The sequence below is a fragment of the Mauremys mutica genome, chromosome 5 (assembly GCF_020497125.1).
Source record: "Mauremys mutica isolate MM-2020 ecotype Southern chromosome 5, ASM2049712v1, whole genome shotgun sequence".
NCBI classification, from domain to species: Eukaryota; Metazoa; Chordata; order Testudines; family Geoemydidae; genus Mauremys; species Mauremys mutica.
The window spans coordinates 99,936,283-99,964,082 of record NC_059076.1 but is presented as its reverse complement, the minus strand read 5'-3'; the positions used below and the strand labels follow the sequence as shown (position 1 = coordinate 99,964,082).

Here is a 27,800-nt window from a genome sequence, read left to right as displayed (position 1 = left end):
GACATGCCCTGAGAGCACTAAGGGAGGACTGGAGCTGAGTCTGCAGGTGAGCAGAGGAGCCACAGCATCAAGTGGCTAGGATGAGACCTGGAAGCCCAGAAGGTGATGTTCCCCAGAGGGCATTGGCTGGATGGGCTACGGATTGGGTTGGAACCCAATGGAGTGGAAGGGCCCTGGTTCCAGTACCCCACCTGCAGTGTAGGCATAATGTGGGATGGCTGCTGTCTGGACTGTGTCCACTAGACAGGATCACCATCCTGAAGACTGTAACTAGTAGAAGGGACTACCACCACCTGAACTCTACTAACTAGGCAGGGGGCTGTGCCCCTCCCCTCTGCTTATACACCCCCACTGTTTTTGGTTCCTGGTGGAGCTGTGGTAACCCTCCACCACTGAGTAGAACACAATCTTACACACAATCCCTGGTCCACAGTGCTTCACAAATGTTAATGAATTTATTTTTGCAAAACCTTTATGATGAGGTGATGTTATCCCCACTTTACAACTGGCAAACTGAGGCACGGAGAAATTAAGGTAAAAAAAAATACACTAATATTGGATGCCCAATTTGGGACCTCGGACCTGATTCCTTATTACGTGGCACTTTAGATGTTTAAGGCACAGTTCCTGTTGACCTCAGTTGCAGCTCTGGGTGCTCAGCAATCAGTGACCCAGAAAATGAGGAACACAGTGACCACGTGTGAAAAGTTTAGTTTAAGTGACTTACCCAGCATCACACAAGAGCTCTGTGGTACGGTCACAAATAGAATCTAATTCTCCAGGGCAGCAGATTTAACGGTGCGACCATCCTTTCTTTTTCTGCCGTTCTCTGCCTCAGACACTATACACTTTCCAACTTCTGCAACAAAGGAGGCCGAGGTCACTACACTCTCTAGAGCAGGCCTAGCCCGTGCACTGAAGGAGACAGGGGTCTTGTGGGGGGGGCGGGGGAGGGGTGGTGGTGAATGTGATCCTGTATTAAAGATTGTATCATAATGCATACTCACAGGGATGTATTAAGATTGCACAGACAACCTTAATTCTGGTATTTCCTAACTTTTGAGTGCTTAACTTTGCAACCTTAATAATGTTCTTTTAGCATAGTTTTTTTGTGTGTAATTTCCCAAATTAAAAACAAAAACCAAATTAAACCAACTGTCTCTCTCCCTTCCAGTTGCCAATCCCTTCTCCCCCACATTGTTGTCTCCATTGGCTCACAGTCCTAGGGCTGGTCTACACTGGGAACTTACAGTGGTATAACTACAGGGTGTGAAAAATCAACCCCCCTGAGAGACGTAGCTATACTGACCTACATGCTGCTGTAGACAACGCTAGGTTGATGAAAGAATTCTCCTGTTGACAAAGCTGCTTCTTGGGGAGGTGGATTACCTATGCCGACTGGAGAACCTCTCCTAGTGGTATAGGTAGTGTCTACACTGAGGGCTTGGCTACACTTGAAAGTTGCAGCGCTGGGACTTACAGCGCTGGTCATGCAGCTGTGCAGGAACAGCGCTGGTGTGTGGCCACACTCACAGCTACCAGCACTCGTGTGTGGCCACATTTGCAACGCTGTTGGGAGTGCTGCATTATGGGCAGCTATCCCAGCATTCAAGTGGCAACAACGTGCTTTTCAAAAGAGGGGGGTGGAGTGTGGTGTACTGTGACAGGGAGCGGGGAAGAGAGAGAGAGTGGATTTTTGGAGCCAACACTGTGTGTTAGCTTCCTGGATTGAAAAATCACAAAATGTTCACGAACCTTTAGTCTTAATTGCAAACAGCCTGCATCCAACGCTGTTTCTCTGTCAAGCAAACATTCACTCCCTGCCTCTCATTTGATCGTTCACAGCCAGGTACAGATAGCTCCTGTTTGCTGTGATCAGTGTTTGTTTTTTTAGATAAGCAGTTCAACGGAGCTCCGATCGGAGTTCACAACAAAACAAAGAGAGGCTGCATAACAAAACAAAGAGAGTAATTTAGTTAAAAGCATTCTGGGATATCTCCTTATTCCCTGGAGGCCAATAAAAGCGCTGGTGTGTGTCCACACTTGATGAGCAGCGCTGGATCACCAGCGCTGCAATCGCTACACCCCAACCTGACCAGGTGTACAGCCAGCACTGCAGCCAGGGAGTTGCAGCACTGGATGTGCCTTGCAGGTGTGGACGGTTACTAATTGCAGCGCTGGAAAGCCTCTACCAGCGCTGCAACTTGCAAGTGTAGCCAAGCCCTGAGTGCTACAGCAGCTCAGCTGTAGCTGTTCCACTCTCTTGGTTTAAGTGCAGACATAGTCCTAGTCTCCTTCCCCAGGTTCTTTGTCCAATCTCAGTGCCTCCTCCACCCCAACTCCTTGCCCAGTCTCTTTACCCGGCCAGTCCCAGTTCTCCCCCCGCACACAGCTTCTTGTCAAAGATGTCTCCCCTCCCCCCACCTTCTTTCCCCCACCACACTGTTTCCCAGTCACAATCTCTTTTTCCTGTCAGTTTCAGCCTCCCCCTCCCCCAGCTGCTCAGCCAATGTCAGTTTACTACCCTTTACCACTGACTCCCCCATTTCCCTTTCAAGCTCCCAGACCTAGTCTCCTTGCATGGGCAATCCCAGTCCCCATCCCTGGCTCACAGTCCCAGTCTCCTTCCTCATGTCATTGCCAGTTTTCAATTCCAGTTTCCACCTCCAGGCTCTTTGTCCCAATCTCTTGCCCAAGCCCTCCCCCCGAGCAGCCTAGGTTTGGAGCTTGTCCCCTGTGCATTTGAATCAGATGGCATCCTTCTCCCCATTGCCTTCATGCCAATGGGAGGCGGGAGCGGTCATTGAGAGCACAGGAGAAACAGGCTCCCTGTTCTGAGTTCCAGTGCCCATCCCCACTCTGGTCCAGAGCACCTGGAAGCAGCAATTGCAGGGAAAATCTGGTTTCACTCCAGTAACCCTGGGCTGGAGGGAGCATTCTCAGTTGTTCTGTGGGGAAGGTACATGTGCAATCTGTGAGTACTAAGAGCAACGAGGGGCTGGGGCATGCTTAGTGAGGATTGAATCTGTGGAAATTTTAGCTGTTAAGACTTAGCAAGTCTTTACTGAGCATGTGTAAAGGCTTATAACTTAGCCAAATGTAGGTGGATTTTCACAGGAACTGCAAAAGGCATATCCCTGGCATAAAGCCCACCCCCTGTCTCAAATTTCAGGTCCCTGCTTACAATCATGGGGCTGCTAGAGCTTTCTGAATAAAAGGTTACAAGATTTTTTTTTTAACATTGAAAATCAATGTATTTTTCCCTTGCCTCATTTTTCAAAATGGCTGAACTGTTTTGTCTGAATTTTTTCAGAAAAAAATTCAGCCCAAGGCAGACATCTGGCATGGGAAATTTCAGGCTGAATGGATAAAGCCTGGCAAAGTACGGAGCAACTAAAAACATGATCTTGTAATGGGAATAGTCATGAAACCTAAATAATAGGGAGCACTACCAGCTCCACCTGTAATGTGCAACAGTTTAGCTTACAGAGTAGTTATATAACTCTTTTGATTCACTTAGGGCACATCTTCACTGGCACTGTGAAAGCGCTGCCGTGGCAGCACTTTAAAGTGGCTTGTGTAGTCGTGGCACCAGCACTGGGAGAGAGCTCTCCCAGTGCTCTAAAAAACCCACCTCCACGAGGAGAATAGCTACCAGCGTTAGGGAGTGCTGCTCCCAGCACTGGTGCACTGTCTACACTGGCACTTTACAGCGCTGAAACTTGCTGCACTCAGGGGGCTGTTTCTGAGCAAGAAAGTTGTAGCGCTGTAAAATGCTAGTGTAGACAAGCCCTTAGGCACCAAGCAACAATATACTACCAGGCATAGTACTGACACTGTCACGAGTAGTTTTAATGTAGTAGGACCTGCTCATGAAAATGCCTCCCCCTACTCCCCGCCACCCCCGGTGTAGTTCTTTTACCATGAGTAATCCCATTGAAGTCATTGTGCTTGTTCTATATATCTTAGGTAAATACATGGTGTCCGTTACTGCAGTATCTGAATATCTCACAATCTCTAATATGTTTATCCTCACAACACCCCTGTGAGGTAGGGAAGTGTTGTTATCCCCATTTTACAGATGGAGAACTGGAACACAGAGACACGAGAGTATGTCTGCACAGCTCAGGGAATCGAGCCTCCCAGCCTGGGTCGACAGACTTGGGCTCATGGAGCTAGTGCGACCTCACCAAAAATAGCTGGGCAGACAGTGTTTTGAAGTTGCAGCTCAGGCTCTGAAGTTCACCACTTTCTTAAGTAAAATAAAATCATAACATGCTGGCTAGAGACTAAACTTAACTAACAAGTTACTTTCTTGTCTAAAGAAGTTTTATCTCACCCAATGTTCTCTTCAGCATTTTCAACCAAGCCTGGCTGAGTCCCCTTTTTCATGAAGCAAAATCATTGTCCTTTTGCTTCCTCTGCAAAGATGCCAGGATGTCTTCTTTGTCTCCCAAATATAGTGGAGCAAACATTCGAAGAGCACCCAACATAAGGTTCTCCCCCCCTCCGCTGTGTTTTTCTTACTATTAAACTCTTTTTTGAAGTTCATTATTACAGTCCTTCATTTGCATTTGGTTTAGACTTGTGGTAGGAGACCCATTGTAAATGAGACAATACTCCATTTACAAGAAAACGGATAGATGAGTAAACATCTCTTGTCTGAGAGAGAACCTCTTTTTCTCCTTTGCTGGTGACCAGCCGGTAGACACTTACTTTAAGAACGCATTTTTTCAGGATATATACATAACTCCTTACATAGCACCTGTACATACATTTCACAATGATATTAATGACCAGTGTGTCAGTGGCTCTCACATGACATTCTTTGTTGCTCCAGAACTTAAACACCAGAATCTAGAGGTTTTGCAACCCCCTTGCTAGCTGGCATAAGAGGTTCTTGGGTCACATGTACCCCAAGTGACTTGTCCAAGGTCACACAGAAACCCTGTAGTATAGCACAGTACTGAACTGTAGTCTACCATATCCTATACTAGCAACCTAACCACAGAGTCATCCTTCCTTCCTTCCTTCCTTGTTAATGTTAAGAACATAGTGTGTAAATCAATTGTATGTAAAATTGAGCACAGCTCTAGTTTTATTATTAACATTTTTACACAGTGTCCAGACAGTTAGTCATGAGTGTTATATAAACAACGTAATAAAATTAGTTTGTACAATGTTAAGACATCCTAGGCTATGAGGCGGGCTTGCAGGCATCGATGTAAACCGATACCTTAATGGAGATTCCTTCCCCAAATCATTTAAAAGTAGTTCACTTTACTTTCTGAGCATGTGTGTATACTACTGAGGAGGAAACAGCAGTGTTTTTTATCACTTAGAGCTGCCCAAAGCATAACTAAGAGAAGCTGAAAATGAAAAAGAAATCAGACAGTGGTTATATGAAAGAAAATTCTGGGTTTGATCTCACAATCCATATTGACATGAGTAGTCCTTATGCAAGTAGCAGCATTGTGCTTCTCGGTGTTGTAGTTTGCACGCTATTTGAATGAGTAAGGATTGCATGATCAAGCCCAATGACTTTATCATAGAAACTATTAAAAGACCAACACAAACTTGTATGTAAATCAGGTTGTGTCATACATTAGTGACCAAAATACTTGAGTAATGTTATATTATGTAACTTGATATAAACTGAGTTCACCTGAATGTTTCTCTGTAGTTTCTGAACCATGGTTAACTGATTTTCAATGCAAAACTAAAATGCAGTCCTCTGCACCTCCCCCACCAGTCTTCCACAAGTAATAGGTGGTTTCTGCAAAGCCCCGGAATTGTGACTCATACCGAATTTCAAAAAAAGGAGAACCAATATATTTTGTTGTGTGCTAGTGTTAACAAAACTCTTTCACGACCAGATGTTCCCCGCCACTGCACGGCACGGAAGGGAAAAAAAGGAGCAGAAAAACATCAAGAAAGACAAACAGACAAGTCCTGAGACTCAAGGAAGGGAGAAGTGACAGCTAGGCTGTGTGATTCTACTCTTGCTCCTGAGCTTGTGGGTTCTCTTGTAATTTAAACTGGTGAGCCATAAGTAGAAAGAGCCCTGGAGCAATTGTTGCCTACAGCATGCTTCCCTAAGAAAGGTCTCAAACTTTTATTGAAAAAAGTAAAAGAAGAAAAATATCTTCTACCCAAATCTTCCTAGAAACCTCTAGGTTGAGGCGGGTTCCAGGAAGAACAGTGAATTTTGCAATCTAAAAATGGAGGGAATGGATGGAAATCAAGATCGATTAAAACGAATTTCTTACTCCCAGGCCTGTTTTTTCACAAAATTCAGTTTAGTTGAAAGTTGTTTATGAAATATTTAGCAGATGGCTGTGTTATTTCAATCAAAATGCAAACAGTTTACCAGATGGTCTTCACATCTGGGTTAATCAGTAATAAAAAAACAAGAAACAAATTTGCATTTCTAGGCAACTGCTTTGTCTGTAACTCCTAAAAATGGATGGTGATCACCTCAGATGTTTAAATCAATAGAAGTTGAGTGCTGTATTTGCTATTCCTGATTCAGACAAAACACTGAGTTCCAGGGGAAACATCCCAAGACATCTTAGTGTATTATAATAGAAAAAGCCTGATTTTCTCTTTATGATAAAGTACTAATAATATTTATGGAAACTTTTAGCCTGAATGCACAAACTAGTCTTGGGAAACATGAGCCTGATTAAGTGGATATTAGAATTAAGAACTAAGATAGTTTATTTGTAATCCAGTGACTCAAGTGCTCTTATCTAAATCAATGATGTGCTGAAACCCCTTGTCAAAAAAATTGATAGGAAGAGCAGGGTGATTTTCCTGTCTTCCAGAGTGACATCCTTTCTAGATTCTAAATCATCCCTTCCAGAGGTGACATCCTGAAAGCCCGCAAAAGTTCTTTTGAAGATCAATTTGTTTCCACTGAAATAGACTAGGTTGCACCAAATGTCAGGTGTCTCCTACAAATTCCCTGGTGAGGATATTTCTGGGCCCACTACAGAGTTGTCACCTTCACTCCCTTTTCAGATTATACAACAATGTACTGTCCTAAACTCTGCAATTTGCTGACTCTATACTTTTCAGAACAGAGTATTCCAGCAAATGACCTTTGTTTGTCAAATGATGTTCCCTTCTTTCTTAAACATGATTATCAGAATGGATTTTAATTTAAATGGAAAAACAAATAAATAGATTCCCAAGTCCTTCGTGCCTAGACTCTGAAAGAACACTCAGTGCTTTTGTGTGGTTATCTCAGCAGGCTTAAAACTTGTCTACACAGTAAAGTTTTTTTTCAGTATATCTTTAGATACTTTTGGCATAAACTGCCTCGTGTCCACACACAAATGACCTTTTGTTTTTTTCACTTTATCTTGCATCTTATTCTGCTATAATGAATCCTCTTTGGAAATGACATAACTATTTTAGAATGAGTTACACCACTATAAGGTTTGTGTGGATGCATCCCTGTGACAGAGTGCTCGGCAACAACCGCTGAGCCAGCACTCTGATCACTGCAGCTCCAATTAAACACTGCAGAACAGACCTTGTTAAGAAGAGCTGTGGCTAATTGGTGAGTGAAGAAGAGATGGGAGGCTAATTAAGCCATTAGACAGAGGATACAAAAAAGCACAGGAAGGAGCTTGGGCAGAGGGAGAAAGGCAAAAGAGAGATTGTGATTGCTCTTCTGTGCTTGCCTCAGGAGCTGAGGATCCCCTAAGACTGTAGGAATAAGGCTGTAAAGTGTACAAGGGTGGTGGGAACTAACATGTAAATAAACTGCACTGCGTGTTTTACCAGCATAAATGTCTCTGAGCTTAGGATTTGAGCAGAGGCAGGAGTGAGTGGGCCCTGCCACAATCCCCATTTTGAATTATTAACTATATTGCTTCATACAGTCGTCCCATTGATGCAATGCAGTATGCAATAGTATATCTGGATTGCCTTGTCTGGTTACATGCATGCTTTCCCCTGCTCTGGGAGCATCTTCTGTTTAAATGCAGGCATACACTCAAGCAACTCTGTTTGCAACTCCAGCTCATGGCAAGTTCGCAGTCCCTAAGTCTAGTACAGCCATGTGTAACAAGGCGATCTGCTCCTTTCATGATTGGGGGTGGGGAACAGGGAGCAGCCGACCTATACTCCAGAAAGAAGCCCAGAGGCAGGTACTGGGAATCAGCTGACCCATGCTGAACAGCACTTCATAACTGGCCCATTCTCTCAGTTGAAGGTATAAAGGAGGACTCAGTTCCATGGGGGGAGGTGAATCAGGAGAGAGTAAGGCATGTACTCTCCTGTAACCAGAGCAACAGGCAGCAACCAGGAGGCTCCTGTGGATCCCCCTAGAGTTGGAGAAGGCCCTGCCCAGTAGCTGCCAGAGGGCCCAGTCTGAAAACCTTAAACCAGATTGTTGTTTCTGTCACTTTTTGCACATTTTTCTTTGTTTGTTTGCAAAGATAATAAACAGAGCCCTGAAGAAAATGACAGAAACTAATCTGGGCATGGCTGACTATTGGTCCCCATCTGATGATAAGGACCATCAGGGTACACCACCATGCCTTGTTCTTCTGCTTGGTCTTGTCAGAGACCCTGGAATTCCTTGCCTTCAGGGGCAAACAAATACTAGAGAAATTATAGGTTGCTGGAGAAGGAATCTTGGGAATTTGACACTAATTCCTAGAATTTCAGTAGATTCTGCTAGGTATCCCACAATCCACCATGAACAACAACTCATAATGCATAGAGCCTAGCAGCAAAACATTGTCCCTGAGGATAACTGTACACTTATTTTTAAAGGTGCAGTGCTATGTGAGTCAGAAGGAAAGTAGTTTAAGCAATTTTAGACAAAGCATAGTGGACACACTCTTTTGGTTTAGGAGGGTAGCTGTGATATCAGCAAAAACAATGAGGAGTCTAAGGTGCCACAAGGACTCCTCGTTGTTTTTTCTTTTTGTTTAGTTATACCTGTATAATTATAGCAAAACAACTATGCTGAAAAAAATGTCCTGTGTGGTCAAGGCCTGAGACTCCATCTAGACTCCATACAAAAAGGGTGTGTTTTTAACTCATGTTAGCTCATACTAGATTAACACAATTGAGATGCCCTCTTAATTCTAATTAAGGGCTTTTCTGCACACAAAAAGTGTATTGCTTCAACTAAACCAATATAGATAAAGCAGTACAACAACCCCCCTTCAGTATGAACACAGCTATACTGGAAGACACCTTTAAACCAATGTAACTGTGTTCACACAAAGGGTTGTACTGATGTAATTATTTTGGTAGAAAATCACACCCTTAGTTAAATCAGTAAAACAAACAAATGCGTAGACCACGTCTAAGATGTAGGCTAACATGTTTCAAGCCATTTTGTCTGGTCATGTCATAGCCTAAAAGGGAGCTGACTCGAGGCAACAACACAGCCAGCCAGCTAACGTGGGTTCAAATATATTAACCTGAGGCTTTGTCTACATGAGAAAGAGTGGTGTATTGAACGTTCTGTTAAAATGATAAACTATCACTTTAAATTCTCATGGGTTTTCTTGGTCTTGCTTGCAGGCGAGAGGCTCTGTAGGGAAGTGTGTGACCTGGGTCTTTCAGCAGCCACCCTAGAGGAAGTTGGGCTGAGCTGTAACTCTTTGCCTTAAAGAGTAGCCTGCTTTCTTTCTCTCTGTTTTTGTTACTTGTATGTTAAGGTTCTAGATTTTAAGAAATAAAGTAATGTTACATTTCAACCTTCCAGAAAGAGTATTTTATGTTTTATCTAACTTTGTTTGTATGCTATTGTAACCTACACACCTCCTGGGTGTGGGGTTCTGTCCCATCTAGTGGCACTGACACCTCTTAGAGAGAGAGATATTAATGAGTCTGCTCTACAGCCTAAGCTAACATTCATGTAGCTTTTAGCTCATGCAGTAGAGGCTCATGCATTTAGCTCCAGAGGTTCCCAGGTTTGTATTCCCACCCACCGCTGCTGGGGGTCTGTTGGCATTTACCAGGGCTGGCTCCAGGCACCAGCCCAGCAAGCAGGTGCTTGGGGCGGCCACGGGGAAGGGGCGGCACGTCCGGCTCTTGGCGACAATTCGGTGGTGGGTCCCTCACTCCCTCTTGGAATAAAGGACCTGTCGCCGAATTGTTGCTGAAGACTGAAGTGGTGGCAGTAAAGCTCCTGCAGATCGTGATCACAGCTTTTTTTTTTTTTTTTTTTCTGCTTGGGGCGGCAAAAACCCTGGAGACGGCCCTGGCCTTTACCCTATGGATATAACAGAAAGTTTTTACTATTTATCCAATGTAGTTGTATGGGGTAACCCACTTTGTAGACACACTGATTCTGATATGAATTGTTTTTTTTTTGTTTTAGCTTAAATCCCTTCCCAAGCAAAATAAGCTAAACTGAAAAGACCCGATTATACCAGAATAAGGGCTTGTCTGCTCTACAAGCTACAGGTTGAGCTACAGCCCTGTAGCCATGCCAGTGTAGTGACATAGCGTAGGTGCTTCCTACAGTGAACAGAAGGGATTTTTTCCATCAATGTAGGTATTCTACCTCTCCAAGTGGCAGTAGATATGTTGACTGAACCATTCTTCTATCGACTTAGCTGTGTCTACATGGGAAGTTAGATTGGCATAGCTACCTCACTCAGGGTTTTTTTCTGTGGCCATGACAGCCTCCTGTGCAGAGATGGGGGAGGGGGAAAGCAGCGGCCCCACCCTGCAGCACTCAGGGCTTCAGGGTAGGGCTTCAGTCCTCCCCTCCCTCCCTGGCCTGGCTTCAGCCGTGAGATTCCAGGGTTGGGCTTCAGCACTCCCCTCCCCGCACCCAGATTCAATCAGAGACGCTGGTGGCAGTGTAGCTTAATTCATTTCCTGAATTAAGCCAAATCCCTATAAACAAGGTTTAAATCAATTTAAGAGTGTCCATACTGTTTTGCACCTGTTCAATTTAAAATCGCACTTTTTAGGGCTGGTCTACTCACAGACTGGAACCAAAATGTTCAATGGTGTGAATTAAAATCAGTGTAGTTATTTCAACCCAAGTCTGTGAGTAAATAAATTATTTGTCAAACCGATGGAAGTTTGAATTAGAGCCCAGACTCGTGGGCAGTTGTTCAACTGCTTTTCCTTTAACTGGTTGCTGGTGAGTGGGCTGTGGTGCCCCCACCTTCGTAGCAGCAGCAACAGAATGGAAACAGCAAGCTGCAGAGAGAAATCTTTAAAAAGAACAGGAGTACTTGTGGCACCTTTTTTGCAGCTACAGACTAACACGGCTGCTACTCTGAAACCTGTCACTATGCAAGACAGAGAAATCTTTATGCATCAGGGCCTTGCTGTGTCCCTCCCCCTCTCCTTCTCTGAGTAAGTTTTACATGTACATTCTGGAGTCATCACAGAGAGAATAGGACACACAAACCCACAGCAAAACCCACACAGGCAGAGCTGAGAACTCTTCAGGAAGCTGACTTGAACTAAACCACTCGCTTATTTTTCATCACATTACGTCTGGCTCTGCTGCCCCATCACCAGATGAACTAAACTCAGTCTCTTACACCGGGCTTATTTGGAAGGTACGTAATTCTCTGTTCTTCTTTTCCCCTCCTCTCCCCACCTCCTTTTAAGAAAAAAGAAAATTTACTGTTAATCCAGCAAGGAAAATTCCATTGGAAAAACAAAAACCGTAGAACTCCAGTTTGCTTCTTTATCCTCCACTTGCACTAAGAGTACTTGACTTCCGTAACATTTATTTTCAAGAGCCACGTTCAACATCCTGTGTCTGGTGAATTTTTGCCCCCTTCCCCCAGTGCCTTAATGTAAATATATATATTTTAAATCAAGATTAGTGTTTTTAGCTGTCCTCATTGTCTCATCTTACAAAACTTGATTTGAAAACTACACTTTCAAATTTTATACAAAATAGAACATTCCTTATTGTGATATCATATTAAAAGACAACCTAGTCCCCCTTGTTCACTTCCCCTGGATTTGTTATTATATTTTATGCTTATTTTTTACTTCAGCATAAAAAGAACACGTTGCCCCTGGATTTTTGATTGTGTTTTAAGGGTTTGGTTTTTTTTTGGTACTTCAGCCTAAAATGACCCATTATAAAGGGAGGACATAAGTGAGGTTGAACATACCAGTAACTTTATATGTTAATTGATGCAGGTAAAAAGATAGAAAACAAACAAATCTAAAAATCCTGGGTCTGATTTTGATCTAATTGACAGTAGTGTAGATCATGAATAACTCTACTGAAGTCAGTAGAGTTATACATGCGTAAACCTGATGCAAATGAAAGGAGGATCCCATCCCTTGTTTGTTAAGTAAACTGTCACTGAGGGGAAAATTTATTGTTTTATTTTCACAATATACATTTAGAATGAGAATTGTTTTGTAATAATTTTTTCAAAGAGGTGAAATGGTAATGTTTTATTAACTGAAGTTAGTATTAAAAGGTTTTTAATTTACTGATTTCTTCAGCTCCACTCCTAGTTTCAGCTGAAGCCTGGTCCAGCTAGGATCCTAATAATTTTTCACCTCTTCATTTTGAGAATGAAGTCCTTAACTTGCCTTCTAAATGGCCACAAACACAATTCTCCTCTTCCTTCTCGATGCTACTCCTCTCTTCTATAGAACAAGTACGTTATTTTCACAACACATGGTCTGGTTACATATGCAGTGGTGTGTATGTACATATAAACCCAGATATACACATGCATTTCAAACTTCTGTTTTCAGAGGCTGCTCCTCCAAACGTATAAGCTATTCGATAATGGTCACCTTGCCAATGAAAAGGTAGCTAATGTAAGAAGGATAAGGATAAGGACAGAGTCTAAGGGTGCTGGATCACATAATATCCATTAGACACAGCCAAGTCTAGATTTCTCTCAGGTACTCATAAAAATCTGAATGTAATTCTTAATTTTCCTATCCTCCTCTTTCAGTGCTGTTTCCATTAGTACAAGGCATAGGAGTGGGGCTGTGACCATCTGGAGGAGGCCGTCTTTAACACAATTTGTCCTAAGGAAAATATTTTCAGAGTGGAAAGGTAGGATAAAAAAGGCTAGCTGATCCTTGCAGGGCTGATCTGCCTGCTTTTTGCTGTACCTAGTGTATGTCTGTCTTCTACTGCTATAGAAATAAGGTGGAATTTTGCATTAGATTGTGTAGTAGTTTACATTTATAAAAACTCTAACAGAATTTTTATAGAAATAAATTAATTTAACTTTTGAAGTTACCATAAATGTGAAAGTGATTTCAAAATGTGGTTTAATCTCATCCATCAAAGAATGACTTAAATACGTATCACATAATTAAATCCAATTTCATTAAAGAGGCAGGAACTTGGCATATATGTACTGTTTAGATGTTGGGCAGAATTAAAGTTATAGGAAGGCTTACGTGAGTTTACTTCCTACAGCAAGAAATACCCTTTGAAGGAGGAACTGGCTGAATTTACTTTAGGGTTTTACACTCACTAGACTAGAAGCTCTACAATGGGAAAATTAGACGTTTATGTGTTTATATCGTTTATGTATTTATAAATGACGTCCACCCATTGTCTAAGCCTCTGAGCTCATTAACCATTAAATTGTAGTATATGGGCCTGAGTTTCATTTACACTAAGACCAGTTTACACTGTTCTGTTATGCCAAGTTGCCTTAAATTGCCTGTTCACTGTAAAGTGGCCACAGTATAAATGAGAATCAGGCCTCAAACATTTAACATTTTTCTGCCAATGATTAGCTGCATCAGAGGACATGTCTCACATGTCCATCTGCCAGAGTAAGAGCATAAATTTAAGTCTACGTCCCCAGCCAGTTACCACTGGACCTTGTCTACATTTAAAAATTAGATTGACCATGGTTAGATCGATCTAGCCCCCAGTGTGGACGTGGCTAGGTCAACTGACGAGTTCCTTCATAGATCTAGCTACCACCTCTCATAGAGATGGCTTAATTACATCAATGGAAAACCCCCTTCCATCGATGTAGGAAGCATCTATGCTACAGCAGCACCATTGCAGTGTTTGGCTGTGCTGCTATAGTGTAGACCTGACCTTCCCAGAGAAATTCTTAAGGGTCTGACCAACCTTCTCAGGAATATCGTGAGTAGAGAGATGGGTTTTACACCACGTGCTGAAGTTCAACAAATTCTGGCTCTGTCTGACCAATGTGGAAAGTGAGTTCTCGGGGAAAATGCCCTCCAATGAAAACACTCTTGAAGCAGCCCGCAGTCACGCAAACCTCAAGAGAGCATCAACTGATCTCAGCTACCACAGTGGTGGACAGCAGAGAGTCAATCTCTTGGGTAGATAGGACTAAACCATAGACCTTTAAAGGCCTAAATGAACATTTTGCATTACACCCAGAAGCAAACCGGAAACCAATAGAACTAGAGATGTAATGAGCTCCCTGTGGCCAATCTTGCAAAGCAAGAGATCTGCTGTATCTGCACTAGTGGAACCTTCTGACTGGTCTTTCCTGGTAGTCCCATGTATAGTGTGAAATACGGTAACCAATCTAAAGGTCACAAAGGCATGTAAGACCAAGACACTAGCCTATCTCTCACTTCATGGATCTAGAGCTGGTTGTCATTTTTCATTGACAACGTGGTTAGCTGAAAAATGGCCTTTGAAAATGAAATATTTATTTTGCTGCAAAAAGTTAAATTTTTTTATAGTTAAAAATAAGTAAAACATTAAGTAAAAGTTTGTTGCAATTTTTTGTTTACCATTAAATTAAAACCTTCAATTACCTTTTCAGTAATATTTTTCGTTAAAAATAATTTGTGGAAAAAAAGAATGAAAATCATGAACAATTTCTAAAACACTAAAAATGGGTCTGTTTCAAACACTTAAGAATGAAAACAACTTTGACATTTCAGTTTTTCACAAAAGTAAGTTTTTAATTTTTTGACTAGCTCCAGCTGGATCTTTTAAAACAGTGGTTTTTCAAACATCACCATGCCATGACCCCATAAAAAAATAAGAAAATAGTTTTGGGAGCCTTCTCCCACCTAGCCACAAAGAAAGGGAGAGTGGCTGTTACCTTGTCAAACTCACCATTGAGAACATATTTTAAAACATTGTGCCGATACTGCTATTTATTGGAAACATACAACAAATTTGAGGCCCATGACTTGCCATCACCCCTGTCACATAAAATTAAACATATTTTCCTATATATTTAGCATAATTTATTTGTGCTTAATTTCTAATGTTCTCTGAAAAACCAAAAGACTCCCCAACACACAAATGAGCTCTGATCTGTGTTGAGAGGAGAATAATATGGAGCCAAAGGCTCTGGTTATGCAGCTGCTAAGTATGAACAATGGGAATCACTTGTATAAAGCGGCTGTATAATCAGGTCTAAAATGTATATCTCACCAGAGAAAGGAAGGGCAACTGAGAGATTCTGCTCTCAGTTATATCAGAATATCCCTATTGATGTTAATGTGACTGCACCAATGGAACTAAGAGCAGAATTTCACTAAAGATTTTATCTGTTTGTATGTCCACAAGAAAAAAGGGATAAGCAGGGGTATAAATTATCACAGATTAAGTTACCTTTCCTAATTACCTATGTCTTCAGATATATGGACAAACATATCTTTTGCACAAGGGACCCTATTTCCCCTCCGATACTTCTGTCCAACTCCCACAGGAGTCAATGGCTGTTGTAAATTCATATGTGATGTGAATGTAATTGAACTCAAGATACATATTTTTATCCACATGGGTCAGTAAAATAGGCAGATCAAATGTTTAAAAATGTTAAAAACCAAAAAATGATGCTGTTGTTGGTTTTGGGGGTTTCCCAAAGGGGCACCACTGATGACACACCATGTGGGAAAGACCCGACATACATGGGAAGGGAAAGAACACCTTCTCTTCCAGCAGAGGCCAGAATGAATATTGTGGTTAATGGTAATGCACAATACTGTTTTCAGTGCACACACGTTTGCAAGGTTGAAAATTAATCTAAAATAGGTGAAATTCACCCAATATGAGCTAGTGGTAACATTTGTTGATTTCTTTACTCCTCTCAAGTGATATTGATTTGATTTTGAAGGTTACCCGTGTCTACTTAAAAAAAGGGTGATTCTCTTCATGCAACCAGGGCCGTAGTTAGTTAAAGATTTTTTTTTCTTGTCTTTCATATCCAGGGGCTTTGAAAAGTCCTGAAATCTTTCACTTTAATAGGAAAGGCAAATGTTTTCCCTTCTGATAAAAGTCAGTTTAGGGATAAGCAGAAATATAGATAAATTGCACTTTGTATTTTTCCATTTACAATGGTTATGCTTAAAAACTTATCAAAAACTGGAAAGTTTTAAGTGTGGCCATTATATCAAATTACTTCCAACAGTGTATGGTATATTGAATAATTTATAGCGTCTTCTTTTAACCACATTTGTATTTTTGATTTCCTCTCTTTACAAAGGCGTGTTATAAAATAAATTAAACAAAAGCTTTTCAAGATGGGACGTTTCATTATTATAAAACTAAAACCAGATTTGAAAATTCACTTATGTTTCAATAAGGCTTTAATACTGAATGGGAGGTTGTTATAAAACTTCCAGATGGGCTTGGACCAAGCCCCCTGAGTCAAATAAACCAAATTTTGCAAATGTTGGTATACAAGTCCAAAATGTGGCATTCCGCCATATCACCAATAAAAATGTCTCTTTTTCATATAAATGGCTGATTTAATGCAAAATGTTCTAACACTTCTTTGCCAATAAAGAAAAACTTTAAAAAGTTCCCGACCACTCTGAGAGAACAGAAATACTTTGCCAAAGTGTACCCCGCCATGTACTATGTATTATCCAGTCACTAGATGAAAAATTACATTTCAGCTATAAGAATCTAAAATGAAGTCTGACCAAAAAAAAAAACTGTACTGGGGGATGAGAAAAGAAGGGGTCTATATAAAGTATCTATTTTTGGTAGTGGAGAGAAGTTGGAAAATCCATCCTTGAGGGTTTTTTCTTCTTCTGAAACTATTCCATATGGTCCAATGCTGCTTGTAATATTACACATTTGATATAAAAGTGATAGGATGTTAAGGTTGCACAGAAATCAGAGAAAGCAAATAAAGCAGGCGTTCTCAGACCAAATTCCGCAAAGACTTACATCACGGATTGCATGGCGTATGCATCAATGTAAATCTGACCCTCTATATACAACAGGTGCTACTTCAAAAATAAATTAAATGAATACAAGTATGACAGCTTGCTAAGGCTGGGGCACTCCCCCCCTTTTTTTTTTGTTATAACTGCAGCCCTGACCCTGAAATAAGATCCATGCTCACAGGCTCCTGCACCCAGCTGGATAACTTCATTGTGACTCCGTGTGAGCAGGAAAGGGGACTTCAGTGCCATTTATACATACTTTCGTATTCAATTTCTTTTGTTAAAATAAAGCATTCCTAGGGAAGCTATGAATGTGGGAAAGGAGCCTTTCCAGTGTATTCCATAAATATGCTGTTACACCAATTTTACAACTGCACAGTATAAAGTACATGAAGACTGGATAATGGAATAGACCTTACAAGGTAGCCACATATAAATTAAATACAAAAAAGTGTAAAACAAATTAAAGGGTTAAATAGGTTAAACCACCAAATGCAGGAATAATAACCTTCCATCCACAAAGTGCTTTATAAAGTGATTTGCTAACTAGGTACAGACATATTGCCACACAAAACTGTAATTGATAGTTAGGTTCGAAAGGGGGATACCACTTGCTATAGCTAACATCTAACTAAAGATTTTATACCTGCCTACCATACACACAAGACAGAAACTGTGGACATTGGCAATTCTGGAAATACACGGTTAAAGTATGTAGTCAGTTCCTTACTACCTTGACATAATTAATCATTCATCATTCGCCACCTCACCAAATTTCTACAGCTCACTCAATTTTACCTTTGCCCCATTAAAAATCAACACATAACTTCAGACATGAAATACAGGAAAATATAAATGTTCACCATAATGTATCAATGTATCCTGAATTGTTCACTATGAAATACAACATACGTTATTTGTTACACAAAACAGTTACAAATTCAACATAGAATATCTTGTACGCACATCCCCATACTTGGAACAACAACACCAAATCCCTCCCCTACACCTAACACCTCCATGAAACATTCCAATTCTGTGTTGCATTATTAATTTTCCTCTCCCTGAGCACATCCCCCTGTAATAAAGCACATACAAATACTACATATGATACTAAACAGAGAGAGTCTGCTCCTACTCCCGCTGAAGTCAGAAGAAGTAGGGCTGGGCTTTGAGATCCTAACGTTTTAAAAACCTATAATGTGCACTTTGTAAGGAACATACACGCCCCTAATTTAGCAACCAACACCTTTGTTCAATTAAACAATGAAACAATGGGGGCAAAGCTAAAGTTTGAGTGGATAAATGAAAATGGTTGCAGTACGAGTGGATGGCCAGTTATTACTACCCAGCAGTGGGGAAGTGACTGGACAGCTTACAGACGCATTTCCAGACTTTTTAACATTTGGAGGTTTTTATATGTATGTGACAGGGAGGTATACAAATCTATATTTTGGTGTTAACTGTAGTATTATAATTTATTATTTTTATTATAGTAGTGTCTGAGCCCCTCCCCCCTTCCTCAGTCATGGACCAAGGGCTCATTTTGATAGTTACTGTATAAACAAGTAACAAGAAGACAGTCCCTCCCCAAGGGTCTGATCAAAGCTCACTGAAATCAATGGAAAGACTCCCATGGACTGGAATGAGCTTTGGACAATGTGCAAAGACACAACATCCTTTTAACCTCAACTATCTTTAACTAAAGATTTTTGTGTGAGGATTTCCAGATTTTTAAATTTTTGTATTTTGTTTTAGATTATATAGTTATAGGATTTACATATAAATGCATGCATAGACACATACAATAGAGGATAGAAAAATTGTAATGATTTGAATATAAATATTAGTATGTACACATAGAATAGAAATGTAATTACATGTAAGTGACTGTGTAATTTATTTATGTCTGTTTGTCTCCATTCATTTGCATATATAAAAATATATTATCTCATCTATATATATATATTTTCATGTGTGTGAGTGTATTTATATATATGTGTGTGTATGTGTGTTTTAGTAAACATGAATGTATAGATTTGTTATTGAATTGTTCATGTTTTTTAAATATATACTGATTGATTTGTGCATATAGCTATATACCTACCCAGGTTGGCAAATAGTGCCATATTCTGAATAAAGGTATATATTAATTTTATACACAGATTTGAATCCATTGTGTGTGCATGAGGGATGGACGCTCTATGTACATTTTACTTCCTAATGGGTGTTAAAAATTCAAACAAAAACAGTGAAAGACACCAGACTTCGTGATAAGTCCTATCTGTAGAGAAATCAATACCTGAACTTCAGTAAAACAAAACACAATAGAAGGATTTTAAAGAGTTAAACCGCTAAAAATGTTTTTACCAAATATTATATAAATAGTTACATAATATATATGTTACCATAGATATGTCTTTTCTGATTTACCTCATACTTCAAGAAAAAAGTTCTGTGTTTAAAGTAGGATGTGTCATCATGAGAAATCTGACGTGGTTTGGGGCCCAGTGCTGCAAACCCTTATACATGTGAAAAACTTCACACACAAGCAGTGCAACTGAAGTCAATGAGACTATTTCCATGCCTAAATGGTTACAAGATTGGACCTTTGGTTTGATTATACTGAAGTTAGGCATGGCCTTAGGACTGGAACCTAAGTAATTTTTAATTATGGAAAGATGTCTCTTCATAATATGTACATGTAATAGGACTATAATGTGAGTGTGTTTATATAAGTTTAACTATGTAGTGTGTGTGTGTGTGTGTGTGCATATCTATACCTAGATGCACACACAGAAGTAGCTGTATTTCATTGGTGGATACACATACCCTAATGGGGGCCATTAAGTATCTTAGATAGATAAATATGGGTGTATGTGTGTAGAATTCCACCCCCCAATATGTATATGCATATCCACCACTGAAATGTAGCCACATCTGATGTAAAAATTTTGAATTATTTAACAGCATAGAACAAAAAGGTGTTACAGCTGAGGATGGGAAAGGCTATTTTATCCAATATACAGTGTACCAGAACAATTTTACACGGCACAATGGATGAAGTTCACCCCTATTCAGGTAACCAGTAAAAGGCCTGTGCATCGCTTTCTTAGGGCGTGACCCGATGTTCCCTTTCCATTGACTTCAAAGGATGTTGGATCAGGGACTTGTACTGGCCCCCCGTAAAGGGTGAATTTCACCTCCAGGAAGTAACCTCATATGAATTTAGGCAGGAGACAGGGGTTAGTGTTGAAAATCAGTCATTTACTGCTGTGTCTTGGGCACCCAAATAGTGAGTTATCGGACATTTCGTACTATACTCCGTACCTAAGCACAATGAGAATGAGGTGGTTTAAGGATCCACCTGATCCATGCCTTGATTATCAGAGGTACTCAGCACTCATAGTTCCCATTGACTTCACTAGTTCAGGAACCCAAAATATCAGCCCTTTACTTTCCACTGCTATGCTCAGACTTTTTTGACCTTTTAAGGTTGTTCTAATTCATGGGTGTGCATGTTTAATTTTCATGATGTGGTTATATCAAAAGTGTGATCAGACACAAATAATCACAGTATGGGGCTTCACCTCTTAATTTTCTTCGTTAATACTGCTGGGCCATATCATGCTACCCACGTTGAAGTAGAAATCCCCATTCTCAGCAATGGGGATTTCAGTCTCAAAACTGAGGGCATGAGATAGCCTATTTAATAATAACATAGTTACAAATGTCTGAAAATTTGGCCTTTATCCCTTGTTTTTAGTTTCAAGCTTTACACCATCTGAAAAAGCATTTTAGGAGTTCAAAATGTTCATGCTTTGTCTCATCTCAGACATGAATATTTTTAGGGAAGTTTAACTCCAGGATGTTTGGCTGGTTTTGAGTTGCATGTAGGTGATAAAAAGACAGCTTTCTTTCTTTCTTTCTTTCTTTTTTTCTCTTTCTTTCTTTCTTTTAAAAAAGAAACAAGTCTTTACCTTCCAGTTTTCTTATTTAGAAAACTGAAAATCTTTGTTAAATTTCACAGGTTTGAACTGGGACTGGTGTCTTTGACTTGTTTGAAGAAATTTAGTTTTGAGACAACGTTCTCAAGGTTTGAAAGTAAAGATTTAGCATGTATGGTTTGTTATCCTAACTTCAGAAAGACATGGAAGGTGTATATTCTCATTTATTTATTTAAATGTATAGTAACCATATAAAGAGTGCTCATCACAACCTCTGAGCACTTTTACAAATTCTTAAAACTATAATTAATCATAAACTAGCAATTGATCATAATTCTAGCAATTATGCACTAACAACACTACACCAGCAGTAACATAAATATAACAGACATTTAAAAAACCTTACCAATTAAATTACTATAGCCTGCCAACCTCACCCTTCTCCCTGCTCCTGCTTGGACAGGAAGAAAGAGGGACTTTGTAGCCTGCTCTGCAAATTAACAAATTGAATAAAGGCTGTTATGGACCACATGAGAGAAGAGAGTTGCAAAGGTGTGGGGGCCTAATGGAAAACCCTCAGGCAGTATCCCCTTCACCCCCGCCTTCTCTTTCATACCAATGGTGCCATAGCTCAAATGCTTCCACAGACTGCAACTGTTTTGCTGTTTTATGAAGAGACATGTTGTCTTATGTCTACACTACAGCTGGAAGATGTAGTTCCCAGCGTAGGTAAACAGACTCAGCTCAAGGTAGCACCTACAATAGCAGAGTGGACAATGCGGCGCTGGCGGCATCTTTGGCTAGTACCTGAGCTCGGACTCAGGAAGTTGGGTGGGCTTGGACTGGGGTGGCTAGCTAAGCCACCACCAGTGCCGGAGAGTTCACACTGCTATTTTTAGGTGATAGCTCAAGCTGAGTCTGTTTACCTGTGCTGGAAATTACGCTTGCCAGCTGCAGTGTAGACATACCCATAGAGAGGTAGGTCATTCAGGGTTTTACAGGTCAAAAGCAACATCTTAAAATCAAACTACAAACTAATAGGGAGTTAGTGCAGATAATAGAGCATTGGTTTAACACAGTGATATTCAGACCTCAGTAGTTCAGGAGTCAAATTAGTGATCAACATTACCCAAAAGAGCCATATTAGTGAATGTATTGTTTCGTTTACTATAGTACTATATATTCGTATTTAAACAGTATGACTGAGGAAATATTTAGTTTTATATATCTATCTATCTATCTATCTATTTATCAGCAAAATGACTGACCAAGTATTATTATTTTATCAACTACAATTGGTTACTAACATAGTAAAAGCATCCTGATTGGTTAATAACTTAGATTGGTTAATAATTAAATCACACAGTGGTTTAATATCATGTGCTGCAAAGAGCTGCAGGAGGCACATTAAAGAGCCACTTGAGGTTCGTGAACCTCAGTCTGAGTATCACTAGTTGAACATTTTCATGAAAAGAAACCCTGCCTAGCAAGTGGGGTCCTGGATTCTGCACCAGTTGCAGTTTCCAGATGGATTTAATATGTAGTCCATACATTGCAATATTCTAACATTGGGGTGACAGAGGCATGGATGGCAGTTGCAAGGTCTGTATCTGAAAGAAACAGGCACTACCTTAGGGCCCTGTGGAGATGAAAACAAACTAATCCAAACTGTAGCAGCTACTTGACCTTCTAATACCAGCTGGGAGTCTAACCAGATCCCCAGACTGTTAACCTGATCTACAAATGGCAGACCCACATCCAGGGCTGGCTTTATGAACGGCGGGGCCCAATTTGAATACCTGGTGGCGGTCTGGGGCTTCGGCGGGACTTTGGCGGCAGGGGGTCTGATCCGGGTCTTCCACAGCACCGAAGGACCCCCTGCCGCCGAAATGCCACCGAAGCCCCGGAGCAGACCCCCCCCACCGCTGAAATGCCGCTGAAGACCCGTAGCGGACCCCCCCTGCCGCCAGGTGAGTAAAAAAAAAAAAATTAAAAGACGCCTAAGGCGCAGGGCCCTCTCAGGCGCGGGTGTGAGGCCCTCTTAGGCGTGGGGCCCAATTCCGGAGAATTGGGGGAATCGGCTTAAAGCCGGCCCTGCTCACATCCTCAATGAAAGGGGCCAGTATTATTCCTACCATATCTTCTGGCTACTTCCCCCAACCAATCAGCCAGCTAGCCCTCATCCATTCCCCAGTCTCCTCCAGACACTGAGTACTGCAAACCACAGTTCTGGCTGTATCAGTTGAGATGGAGATATATAGCTGTATGTGATAAGCAGACATTTCCACTGCTATGCTATTTCCTCACTAGCCCTCTGAAGAGCCTCGTATATGTGTAAAATAAGAGGGGTTACAGATATAGTTATATATGTGGCATACAATTTGAATGTACAACAATTATAATACACATATGAGAGAGAATAGGACAGGAGAAGACCTAGAGACCATATTCTGGGCCATTATCTTCTCTGTGGTGGAATGGGAGTTACGTGAATGGGCAAAAGGATAGGGCATGGATAGAAATATTATGCAACGAATTTAAATTGTGTAGAGCATTTGGAAATCTTTTTCAGCGTGAGAACTTCTCAACATCCTTTCCCTGCAACAACTCTCATTAATGGTTGTCTATGCAGTGTTAAAGCCCATGATATAACCATTTCAGATACTGATAGTTATGGGAATTACAGTAAATTCCAGTTACAGGAGTAGTCGCAGGATAATGATGATAATACTTAGCATATGCATTGTATTTAATCTTTGGCTGGCCAACCAGACTAGCATGTGTTAAAGGCCTTGGCTACACTATTCTTTGTACACATGTTAACTAATCCAAATCCTAGTTTAGAGAAGGCCGGAATCATTTTCAAACTACCTAGAAGACATTCTGTGCCAAAATATGAAAAATTCTGCACCAAAAAATTAAAAATCCTGTGCACAGTATTTTAAAATTCTGCAAATTTTATTTGTTAAATAAATGTGGAGGCTTCAGCATGTCATTAGGGATCACAGGCCACTGGCTGCACAGAAGTGGGAGATCACTGTGCAGATCCCCCACCAAGAAACGGACTCAGCGGTGAGGCTACACCCAGCCCTGACACAGCACAAGGACCTGACACGGTGCAAGGAGTGCAGGGGAGTGAGGCTCAGTGGGAGGGTTTGGGTATGAGGGTGTCTGGATGCACGGTGGTTGGGTGGATGGGGGAGCAGTTCCCTGTACAGGGATCCCTCCCACTGCAGCTGAGGAGCGATGGGTGCAGGAAGTAGGGAGAGGGCAGATTTGCAGTTGGGGAAGAAATATGGTTGTGGGTCTGACCTGGCCTGGATGCCGTGGAGGGGAAGAGGAAGTCCTGTCCTCCCCAGCCCAGCCAGGACTAGCAGCTGAGCCTGCTACAGGATAGGAGCCACCAGATGGGTCTTTCCCAGTTCCGCCCCCTGCCTCACAGTGATTTACCTCTCTGCCCGCTGCCCTGGGCACCTGAAACATACGGGTGGAGAGGGTCACATGACCACTCTTGTGGCTTCCCTTTGCTTCCCTGTCAAAAAGTCATTTTTCTGTGGGGAAGCAAAGAAATCCACAGCAGACATACATTCTGCACATTTGCAATGGTACAGAATTAACCCCCAGGAGTATCAAAGATAGGATAAGAATGTAGGAGTTCCTGATGCCTCTTTCTGAGCTCAGGGATGTGTTTTCATGTAGATGTTTGACCACACTTGATGACATTCTATGCTTTAAACTAGAAGCTAGCATTTTTTCTAGTGAAATTGAAAAATAGTCTCATTTGGTTCAGCAGATAAACCTGCCTCATTAAGCTATAAATGTTCCTGAATCAATTTGTGCCTGGAATTGTTTCCTCACAAGTAAAGCTAATTCTTCATGTGATATATACTCACTCAGGCCCTGATCCTGCAATGAGCTGTGTCATCAGCCCACTGCTCCCATGTGGAGCCCACTGCAGGATCAGGGCCCTGGTTACTTTCCTGTACGACTCACAAACCACATCAGGCTTTGCAGTGTTTAAGTATTTTTCCAAGAAGTCACTTATGCATTAGTCTTTCTACTTATTCTTTTTGTAACCGTTACAGATTATAAACTGTTCGGTATATATGGTAAAATTAATCATTAGAGGGCCTGATTCTGCAACCACACAAACAAATCTTGTGCCTTTATTTGCATCAAGTACCAACTACTGATGTGAGCAAAGGTACTCAAATGCATGTGTAAAGGATGAGGCCCAGGGCAGCTGCTGTTCCTACACAAGGGTGGTGAGTCTTAGATACCATCAATCAGATATGGCTTGATTATGTCAAATGGCCTCAGTCTCCCACTGAGTGTGATGGAGGCACAGTTGTGCCAGTGGCAGCTCTAGGATGCATTGTGCATGGAGCAAGCAGACTTTGGAACTCCAGTGAGCATGGATACTGCACAATTCCAGGAGAAGGAGGGAGCAGCATCTGCTCCTCTCTGTGCCCATCTAGCTCCACCACTCCGTATGCAGAGGTGTAAGGTTGTGGCTTTACTCTCCTTAGTGTTGCCAGAGTTTACATACAGTCCTGGAAGTCCCTGAGCTCAGAGATTCCCATGTGATTAACCTTCTCATGGGTGGTGAATGGAAGGAGGGTTATTTTGCCTTCTCCCCACAATGTGCACGCATGCAGGTACTGGACACTATTTGGCCATTAGTTCAGTAGATGACATGATTCAGTTGTGGTATCAGTGTGTATCAATGATTGAGATGGGGCGGGGGGAGAGACAGGAGGAAGCAAAATCCTGGCCCCATTAAAATTAGTGGGAATTTTGCCATCAACTTCATTGGATCCAGGATTCTGTAGGTTTCCATTATATCCTATTGCAATCCATCCTTCCTTGCTTGTTTTTTTAATATTTCTTTAATTTACAGTTTCCCCCCAATATTTTACCTTTGGGGGTTGTGGGGGAGGGGAGAATTTTTCAAAAGCACAAAATGCATTTAGGCACCCAGCTCCTCTTGAAAGACAATGCAAAGGGAGTACCTATCTCCTATTCGGGCCTTGGGAAATCTCCCTAGTGATATTTTAAATTTTTACTCACTTTCTGTCTTTTTTTTTTAAATTATATGCAAAACATCTACATCTGCATTAAGGTTGATCACACAGAAGTTAGGAAATTCAGATTTAAATTTCTCTTAGCAACCTTTACTCTACCCCTGTCAGCCGGCATTTCTAATAGGGTCTTTTATTTGGTGATCACACAGAACTGGGCAATGTGATATATTATTTGGCACATTCTATAATACAATGCAGTGGAAAGGAACTGCAATATTTTTTTCTAGCCTTGCAGGTGCTTATGCAGTATGTTGTGTTGCCACTTTTGCTCTTAAACCGAGGTTTAGTACTGCCCCTCCAACAGGACTTTTTAAAGGACATCAAGTAGTATGTATACTTCATTTAGGTTTAAACTGACTTGTATAGCTTTAGCTTTACTTGTGCAGTGTTTTCTTTACTGCTTACACTGAATTTTAATACTCTTTTTACAGTAAGACTTTGTCGGTGAGATGAACTGTGCATGCTTGATGTATGCTTAAATTGCATCTTTTCTTGTAAACTTTCATGGATGTAGGTGGAATTTTGCACATATGTTGTGTGATCATGTCATTTAAGACCCTACTGTTTTGCACAGATAGTTGGCAATTACAGTGAAAGTTGTGTGAGAATTTTACATCTGACATTTTTGGCTTTTGTGTAATTAAAATCCCAAATCTAATATGCATTTATTTAGTGCGTATAACATATGGTAGAATGCAAACTGCAGCTGATAGCAAAAATAAAGCCAGATCTAGATCAGGGTAGAGGTCCCTCAGCCCTTGGACACACCCACTCAAGAGGAATCAGAAAATGGCCCTTACTGGGTTCCTTTTAGTTTCATTTATCCAAGGATTGTAGTTTTACCCCCTTTACTTTAAAAACAGCCATATGCTTTTGTGACGGGACTTGTCAGTACCGGTAAGTATGTGTCAGTACTAGTCAGTGTGTATCAGTACTAGGACATGTAATAGCAGGCTCATTAGTCTGTTTTTACTATATTAGCCATCATTCTATTTTATTTTCATAATATCCAGAGCAATAGAATCAGATTAAGGGCAAATTGTATGCCACCGCTGTGTGTCTGTCGGTCTCATTTTTTAGTTTAGAGAAAACCAAAAAGCATCATGAACTGCTAACTTCTATTTTTTCCCTCTCAAATATATTAAAAATAACCAGACTAATAGGATTGAAAATGAATTAAAGAAATTTGTGCTGTGGAGAGTAGTTCTTTTATGCTGAATTTTAATAGGGGAGCAAATGGTTATGTCCGAGTTATAAGCCACTGGAATACAGGGCTTTATCATGGTAACATTGATACAATTTTCAAGTATAGCAGCACTCCAATAAACATGCTTAAATAATTGAACAGCACATCCAGTGTGTGCTTTTCAAGTATTATATTTCTATTTTTTAAAAATCTAGTTTGATTTACTTGGAATTCTCTTTTCTGAGTGAAATCTATTCCATGGGGGGTTAAACTTTTACAGGTTACTACTCACAGTTTTAAAAGTAAATTATACACCAGACACTCTGTGGTATCAAGCAAACGTGAGAGGATTTCTTCATTCATGCTCTTGTTCATTTCCTGACACACAGGAGGGCACCTGGATGTGATTCAGTCTTTATCTTAATTCTCAGAATCCATCGTGTAAGGGTTGGAACGGAC

The 27,800-nt window shown here is 40.9% G+C and overlaps 1 protein-coding gene across 3 annotated transcripts in view; it reads left to right on the top strand.

The window, feature by feature from the left end:
- Positions 1-2,918: 2,918 nt before the first annotated feature.
- RHOH (ras homolog family member H) overlaps positions 2,919-27,800 on the top strand; it is a 30,443-nt gene continuing 5,561 nt past the window's right edge. Inside the window, exons 1-3 of one of the 3 annotated variants that reach the window (XM_045017579.1) lie at positions 11,500-11,558; positions 12,936-13,039; positions 20,095-20,205. The gene's annotated coding sequence lies outside the window, so the exon portion shown is untranslated. Of the gene's footprint in view, positions 2,975-11,499; positions 11,559-12,935; positions 13,040-20,094; positions 20,206-27,800 lie in introns of those variants that run through there. The other 2 variants (XM_045017578.1, XM_045017580.1) reach the window with 2 other exon arrangements.